Below are 9,455 nucleotides of genomic sequence, written 5' to 3' on the forward strand. Positions count from 1 at the left end.
GGTGAGTTGTTAAATAACAAAGGAGAAAATGAAAGTTACATAGAGTAATATTTGATTTATAATCACCCTATACTGTAAGCCATTCAAATTTCTGGTCTGGGAATACGTATTAATTCAACCCTTATAAAGCCATGCAAATGTCAGATATTCCAGTGAGCAGTAATAATTAATTTAATGGTCAAAGTTGATAACCATACCTGCTCTCAATTTTTTCTGGCCAAATTAATTTAGTCTGTGCTCTATGGTGTAAAAATCCAGCTTGCCAAATGAGAATTTATTCAGATAATCCAGCAGATCCAGTACTACCACCTGAAATATTTGGGTCAGTCTTGAGTGAATTTTACAATCTACTGTGGCACATACGTAAGAAATTTTTGAATAGACTATAATTTCATGATGTAGAGTAAATACTGTGGCTATGACACGGTGTCCACAAAGACTGAGGATACCGCTTGTGCACAATACCTTTGTCTCCAGACATTTACTACAGTTCAGTCTTGGACTACTGTAATGTTTCTGTTGGAAGTATAGCTTGCAGAATTTATATTTGAAAAAGGATGGCTGAGACCCTTGCTAGCTACTCATTTCTCTTTTAATTTCTCAGCTTTATGAAAAATCAGTTTGGAACCAGAAATCCATACACCTGGACATCATTGGTCTACTTGCCTAGAATAAAACATCCAAATCAAATGGTCACATGAAGTACGTCCTTGCATCTTTTGCAAAACCACTATTGAGGGAATTTTCCATCATGTTGTTCAATATCACTCACATAAAGATCATTAATAAATTACTTTCAGAGTTCAGTTTTGAGAAAAACAAGGTTTCTATTGTCACAGAGTAGTATATATTTAATATCAAGGACAATATTATAAATGTCAAATTAGTCATCCCCTTTCATTACAATACCATAACCATCTATAATACTCTAGGTCTGTGACATATTGGGTTTTCTTTTCAATTTTTTGAAAATGTTTTTCCTTCCAGAAAGCTTTGAGCTAAATTTAATGTCCAGTTACAGTAACTGTATTAGCCTAAGCTCTTGGAATATTCAATTTCCCCAACATCTTGTCATTTCACATTTTCTTTTTCTAGTTTTACCATTGTATTATATGTATGTTTTATTTTAAATTGTATCAAATAATTTTTCAAGATAGGCAGGGTAGAAATCATGTTAAAATAAAGTGTTTAGAACAGTTAGGTATTAATAAAAAAGTTAAATAACCATATGCATTATTTGGATTTACTCTGGTTACTTCATATTTTGTCTTTTAAAATACAATATTTAAAAGTAATTTCACTTTCACTGGAGAATGCATTTTACGTGGTAAAGTATGTTATTGGTTTTGTTCAAATTATATACATCCATGGAAAGTATGTCTGTTTGGGACTTAAAGTTGATATTTAGGGTCACAGAGGCTGTCTGTTCTGTCTAAAGACAAAACTCCTAAAAGTAAATGCCCAGACTCCTGGGTATTAGGTTTACTTATTTGAACATCTAAGATTATGACAAATGTCAAAGATAAAAATTATAAAATAATAGTAAAATAACTGCTATTCTATTTTGTTGATAATAATATATTTTATTGTAATATTTGTAAATTAACTTTACAAATGATATTCACTTAATGACACCTGCTTTAAGAAGTTAATGAGATAATATGCACATATTTTCAAAACTTAAATATTGTCTAGTTCAATTTGAATAATAATGCTATAAAACTTCTAGTAAACATTTTTCCCACCTGTGAAAACAAAAGTTCTAGCAATACCAAGGTTGTAGTTTATGCTTTTTTTAAAAAAAGAAACATCAATTTTCTGTCATATTTTCCTTTCCTAACACATTTTTGTTTTCATCATTTGTGTGTCTGATGAAATTATAGAACGTGGCCCTGTGGCAGTAATAGAATGGATGCCAACAGAGTGCTTTAGTGATTAGCTGCATTTTTGAAATAGCTGTTTCTCTTAGATAAATAAATGAATCTCATGACATAATATAAATATATGAACATGTCTGATGATGTAGGTTTACATCATGTCACACTTTGCATGCCAAAATAATGAAGAGTCGTAATGCAAGCAGGCTAATTTTCATGGATCTAGAGTAAATTCCATCACTGGTTCTTTCCAAAGAAATTTAGATTTATAAAAATGGCAACTTAGAAACAGTTTTTCTCTTGCACCATGATCAACATGTGAGAAAACTTACCAGTTTATGTATTCTTACACGTAATACAGAGAGATATTAGAAACGTCTATTAATTTGTGCCCCAATTCAGAACATAAGGGAACCTTTCTCTAGAACTGTACGGTCCAATATGGTAGCCACTAGCACCACATTTAATTTAATTTAATTTAAATTAAAATTAAATAAAATTGAAAAACTCAGTTTCTCAATTGCACAAGCAGCATTTCAAGTAAATAGCCTTTTGTGGCTAGTGGCTACTATACTTGACCACAAAGAACACTTCCATTACCTTCCATCATTACAGACATTTCTGCATTGTACATGGATAACATAGAACATCATCTTACCAGCTGCATTCCAACTGGACAGCACTACTCTACATAATTAATAGAAAAATTACACAAGTATAAGATATTTCCATCCCCATATTGATATGGATTTGTTCTAACACCACAAAATATTTTGTCTTGTATAATCTAAAGCTTTATCATTGGGGAATGAGACATACTTTATAACCTGAATTTAAAACTTGTTTAAAAACTGTAAGATAAAATTAAGAAATCTCTTGCAAAATAGGAAATTGATAAATTGCTCTCTAAAAATTATGACCTTTTTCTTCTTAAAAATTAAATTGATAATTATGTATAACTTTTTGTTTCTATAAAAAGTTTTTACAGATTTTTTACGGCTTTGTTTATGATTTTATATACAAATGTGCCCACAAGATTATATCTCCTAAATTAATTTACAATCTTCGATTTCTCTCTTTATATAATAATGTGAGGTACACTAAGATACTTGGAGAAAATAATGTGATAAATTAATATTTACACAATGTTAAGAGAAAACATTTTTATTTCAACCACTGTTGACAGATTTCATAAAATATATTAGTCTATTTTTCTGCCTTAATAAGTCTAGTATTGTGAAAATAATACGTCACTTTTGATAACTGAGCCTCTTGCAATGCTTCAGTGTCATTGCTATAAAATGTATTTTGATATGTAGCGCTGTTACTATTTACAGATGTAAGGCATAGGGGTGGATAGTTATTGAGCATTTGATCTAATTTCATTTATAATAACTTCCTAAATCATTATCCAGTCAATACTTGAAATTTTCCAGTAATGTAGAATCCTGCAACTAATTTATATGGGCTTCATTTAATCAACCCATTCATTTGCAAATTCTAGGGGAATGCATGTGAATTCATCATATTTCTTGCCCTCAAGAAACTTACAGTTTAGTGGAAGGCTTCTGACAAGTGAGCAGGCAGTTATAATAAAGTGTGAAAATTACAACCAAATGGTTAACTATTGATGTTAATGAGAAGAAAAATAATTTGTAATTATTATAATTATTGACCTTCTATCATGTAATAGGGACTTGGATACACTGGGGTACTTTCCATGAGGAGCGTAACCCACTTTGCCTGCCACCTGAATGGGACTGCCTAAAGTCTCCAGTGAATATTGAATTGCTGAGGAATTTGGGAAAAGACAAGCTAAAGTTCTCATTCCATGGATCCCTTGGGTGAACCCTCCCAGTTTGTGGAGGTAGATACACTACCAAGCTGGGGCAACTTGTGTGAAGATGAATTAAACCCTTCTAATACTGCAGCTGAAACATTTCAGGCAGACACCTTTTCTTTGTAATAAGGATGTCAATGGAAAGTGATTCTTTGGAAAGGAGATGTGTTACTGACCTGTACAGCTATTGTGAATACTAGCAATGAACATCTCACAGATAAGAATCCTGTGTCAGATAGTATCTTTACACTTAGAGGGCCTGATTTTTTTTTTTTTTTTGGGGGGGCCTGATTTTGAAGGAGGATCTCCAGAAACTTAAAGGTTTCTGGACAGGTGAAGCAAAATTGACAAAAGGATTTGATCTAGCGGACCCATTCATCATTCACACAGTGGGACCTAAATACAATGGCCAGTATCTCACAGCAGCTGAGAGTTCCCTGTACAGTTGCTACAGAAACATACACCTGTGTCATCAATTCTGCAAAATGAGGTTATTCCATAGAGGATGCAACACATATAGCACTTTTCACTAAGGAAATTGGTAGAGGTTCACCGGGAGACTGTTGAAAAAGTGATATTTGCTGTCTCTGAACTTGAAGAGTCTACTTTCCAAAAGATGCTACCTCTGTATTTCCCAAAGTCATTAAAGGAGGAGAATTGATCTTTGCCATTACTGCAGATATTGGAAATGCAGATGGGGAGCTTGTGGTACCCAAATGGAAGATTAGACTAAATGAAAACCTGGTGCCCAGAAGGACAGGTGGCTTGAAGAAGACTTGAAGAAGGTGAGAGAGTGAACCTTGTGAGAACTAGTGGAACAACATAGAGGTAGATGGAACAAAGGCCCTAAGGCAGGAGAAGCACACCTGACCAGTTAGAGAGACATGAGGACCACAGATGTCAGAGTAGTAATAGAACCCAGATCATTTCGAGCTGGGTAGACCATTGTAAATACATCAGCTTTACCCTGAGTAAGAAGGGCAGACACTTAGGGGCTTTGAGTAGGGGATGTTATGATTAGACCTCCATGTTTACATATTTTATACAGACTAGTTCATGGAGACTAGACTGTAGAGGACCAGGATTAACAGGGAGATTTGTTAAGAGACTGTGGCAGGAATTTTGGCAAGATGTTGCGACTATGTCTAGGGTTGTAGCAGTGAGACGTGGTCAGAGACTGGATTTGTTTTAAATTTTGAGTTAATAGAATTTCCTGAAGGATTGGATATTAAGTGTGAGGAAGATACTTTTTTTGACCTGGCGACAGGGAAAATGGAGTTACAAATAAGTGAAATAGGAAAGGTGAGGATGGAGTGGGCATTGGGAGAGGTCAGAAATTTAGTTTTGGATATGTTAAGTTTGGGATGTCTACTGGACATCCAAGCAGAGATGGATATATGCATCTGGACTTTGGAAAGATACCTGGACGAGAGACATAATGTGATGGTCATCAGCACAGAGATAATATTTAAAGCCATGAAACTTGATGAGATAACCAGAAGAGTGGGTGCAGATAGAGAAGCAAAGTGAAGTAGGCTGAAGACTGAGCTGTGAGAAACTCCAACATTAAGAGATTAGAAGAAGTGGGAACAACAGTGCAGACTAAGGAGTGACCAGTAAGTGAGAGGGAAAATATGAGTGTGGTGTCCTAAAGGCAAGTGAGGAAGGGTATTGATAAAACACACGTGCTCAATTGTGTCAAATGCTGCTTGGGAAATAAGAAAGCTTGGATACTGGTACAGAGGATAAGTAAAAGTATCAAAAGGAATGTTCGGACTGCACACTTGGGCAACTGAATGCCTGATGTTTCAATCCGATGAGATAAAGCTTGAACCCGGGGTGCATGTGCAAACCCAGGTCTATTCAGGCTCCCCGGTGCCCCACGTGGGAGGCCAGGTGGGAACCCAGGTCGGGATTGGCAGAGGTGAGTGCGGGCACCACAGCGACAGCAGCAGAAATGGTGGCAGGTTCCATGGTTCCTTGATCAAGGAAGGCTTCCAATGGGGCAGCGCCAAGACCATGAGCCTATGCCTGCGGCATCTCACAGATATCAGGGACCTGGCCTGAGCACACAGGAGTGCTGGCAAAGTCGGTGCTGGGCATTAAACATTGTCCATGCATTACTGGAAAATAAAAGTGTACACTTGGACACTGTAGTCAAGGATATCAGAGGGATATTAGAATTTTTCAAAAAGTTTGAAAATCCCTGGCTTTAAAACCTGCTGCAACATTTCAAAGCACATATTCACAGACAATAGAAATTAAACTTAAAACAGCTGCATTTACAGAAAAAACCCTCACCATTTTCATATGATATTTTGGGTCAATCAGTTATAAATAAAAAAGGCAGTTTTAAAAGTATTTGTTTCCTTGTAATTGAAGCTACAGCTATAAAATATATAAACTGGTGTTTTGAATTTTTAAATGATCTACAAGTCATGAAGCCACTGTTGTGTCTTATATAATCACCAATAGTTACAGGAAATGTCAGAAGAAACTTTAAAATGCTCTTGCATAAATTTATAGTTACATTTATATGTTAATTACATTATATTTATATATTAAAGTTATAACAGCATACCAAACTGATTTACATGAAGAGTTAACTATCTCTAGAAAAATTGTTCCTCAAGAATTATCAGCTCTAGATATACTAAAAATTTTATTTCAAAATAATTTATCAGAAATGTAGTTTTCACAGTCTATAAAATATTCTGAAAAGTTCTAGTAACAGCTGCATCAGAAGAAAGATTCTTTTTAAAATCAAAAATTATCAAAAATTATTTGCTCTCTTGCATTGCCAAGAGTGACTAATGTTACCTTAAATTATGTTGACTGAAAATTAGTCGTTAAATGTATAAGTTCTGATGGCCAAATTATGAATATTCAGAAAAGTAAGCCAGAAAAATCTTACCATCAATCAAGATATCACATTAATAAAGTATTATTATTATTGTATTATATACAATTATACCAAAATAATATATTTTTTGCAATTTGTAAGTTTCTTGTTACACATGTACTGTTATTGTGTTGTATAGGTACTAAAATATTTTTAAAAGAAAAATCTTTGTGTTTTCGTACCTTTAAATGTACTTTTTTTCCTGCTTCTTAAGGTAGTGACTCCATTTTTGTTTGACATAGGACCCCACAAACTAGATAGCCAGCTCTGTTAAGAAGGTGATTTGCTATGATGTGCTATTTCCGATGATCCCTTGATGACAGGAGTGGGGAACCACACCTGTCTTGTTTATATTAGGTAAACACTGGTTAGTTGCAATCTTACTTTATGATGTTTCTCAGCTAGCTGCCATCCCCAGTTCCTCAGGAGAATCATTAGCGCCATTCTGTACATTAATAAGAATGTGCTCCTTCTGCAGTATTAACATAGAGTCGCCCATATGAGAGGCAAATTTACAGCAATTAGTACCTTCATTCCTTGTGACTGTTGTTTTAGGACTTGCTCATAAACTGTGTTTAAAACCAATCTTTAACTTCTCTGTCCCTGGTTTGCTACTAAATAAGGTGTATCTGTCCTTTCCCCACACCACCAAGTCTCTGAAAGGCTGATGGTCCAACCTTTCATCATACCCCCAAGGGTCCTCAAAGATGTTTGCAAGCACATTCTATTCTAAATGTTAAAATGCAACATCCCAAATGGATAAAGAACAAAATCCTATGTTTGCAATAACACACACACACACACACACACACACACACACACACACTCCAGACCAAATAAAAGCTTCGTAGCCATAAAATAACCCAGAGGAAACCTATGTGCAAGCTCTGATATGGAGAGTGAGTAGAGAGAAAGATCTGGAAATATGTGTTTCTGAAAAGTGGCAAGAAATTCAGCAACTGGAAATTAAACAAGATTTTATTTTCATAAACAATGCTGGAATTTAAATTATTCTCAGGTAGCTGTCATACCGATGCCAGGAATTTCTAAGGAAATTTAGAGAAGCTGAGTTGGAAGAAAGAAGAGATGCTGGAGACCTGTTTAATCAGGTAAAACAAACAAAAATTAAAGAAATATTTAGTAGAACTGAGTATCAAATTTAAATCTACAGTTTCTTCCCCTCTGTGTAAAGATGTCTTTAATATGGTAATAGATGTCAGAGGGTGGGGAGAGAGGCAGCAATCACATTCACTATGAGATAAGAGGACTCCATCTTTTCTGCATATGAAGCTTGAGACCTGCATTTTATTTCAAGTTTGGTGAACAGCAATCACTTCCCATCTGTGATTAGTCTCTGTTTTTTCACTGAAGAGAGGGTTGAGACAGAGTTTTAAAGGTTATTCTACACCAGACAAAAGGAGTACGTGAAAAATAAGAGGCTTTTCAAATGATCTAAAGTGCACTTGAATCTGCCACTTTGATATCATTAGCAAATTGTGATTGATTAAGTATCACACTTAAATCTCTTACAAGCTTTTTGGAATAAAAGAGGGTATAGCAAGTGTGGATATTCCCAGTATGTGGCATTATTTTCTAAATGTAGAGTGGTATTTTTTCAGGTTGCATAATCCTACCTTTTACTCCTGAAATTATAAAGTTAGAAAGAATCCTGAGAGTAGGTGCTCCTGAATCCGGGTTCAAGCAGCTGACTGTGTCGCCATTTCCGACTGAGGATTCATAGTAACAGTCTTGGGTTGATGCTAAAGTTGCACTCCCTCGATAAAGCAAAATATGAGTCAAACATGATTTATTTGATTGTTCTTATGAATCACTTTTTTAGAAAAGTGTTTACTTGTCATAAGTTTGGTCCATCTCAACTAAACAGTTTGAGGGGATTTGTTTCCAAGGCAAGTAGATGCTGTTTTCTTTAATACTGATTAAAAAAAAGACAGCAAAAAATTCACCAAAGATCACCAAAATTCTCTTAAATATAATGATAACAATATACATATGAAATCAAGGTGGCTTGATATACAAGGTAGCCTTTAATCCATGCCTTTTTTCTGATGGTTTGAGGATGAGGGGAGTATTAGGGGAAACAAAATAAAGGACAGCATATTACAGACTGCCATAAGAATATGGAATTCACAGATTCCTTTTTAAATATGTGAAAGTAGAAGCAGTAGGTTGTACAATTAAACAATATGAAGGGAAGAGTCAGAAACTGAAATCCAGCTGTAGTTCTGCCAATTGCTGGTTGTTTCACATCAGCCTCTCATTCCATTTCTCAGAGACTGAATTTGCTGCTCTGTACTACCTTCCTGGATTAGATTAGAGGACCCAGAATAAGAGTTTTCACTATTCAACTTGCTGTGACCCATTCAAAGCTATTACTAGAATTGTTAAAAAATATTCTACTTGATTCTCTGTGCAGGCGTTTGGTAAGATCTCACTTCTCCATGACTTTTGAAGTCGGATGTGACCACATGATGGGCTCTAGCCAGTGAAATATGAGTGGCAGTGACATTGGTCGTTTCTTGGGAAAACCAAGAACCAGTACATGATTTCTCTCTGACATGATGGCCATGGAAGATCATGTCAAGACAGAGTATTTGTAGTCTGGGTACCTGTGTAAATAGGAATGATACAGATTCCCCGCTGATCCACAATAGACCTGTAGCATAAATCAACAGTCAATATAGAAGCCACTGAAAGGTTAGAATAATTTGTATTGCAACAAATTTAATCCTGATTGGTACAACATGTTTTATCCTGCAAATAATTTCTTACATGAAATAATATAGTCATGTATTCACCTTATAGTTACAACATAAAA

The 9,455-nt window shown here is 35.1% G+C and overlaps 1 pseudogene across 1 annotated transcript in view; it reads right to left on the bottom strand.

The window, feature by feature from the left end:
• LOC309662412 (small ribosomal subunit protein uS17m pseudogene) overlaps positions 1 to 9,455 on the bottom strand; it is a 518,440-nt pseudogene that overhangs the window by 476,407 nt on the left and 32,578 nt on the right. The window lies entirely within an intron of this gene.

Source organism: Balaenoptera physalus (genome assembly GCF_965194825.1).
Source record: "Balaenoptera physalus genome assembly, chromosome: 6".
Lineage (NCBI taxonomy): Eukaryota > Metazoa > Chordata > Mammalia > Artiodactyla > Balaenopteridae > Balaenoptera > Balaenoptera physalus.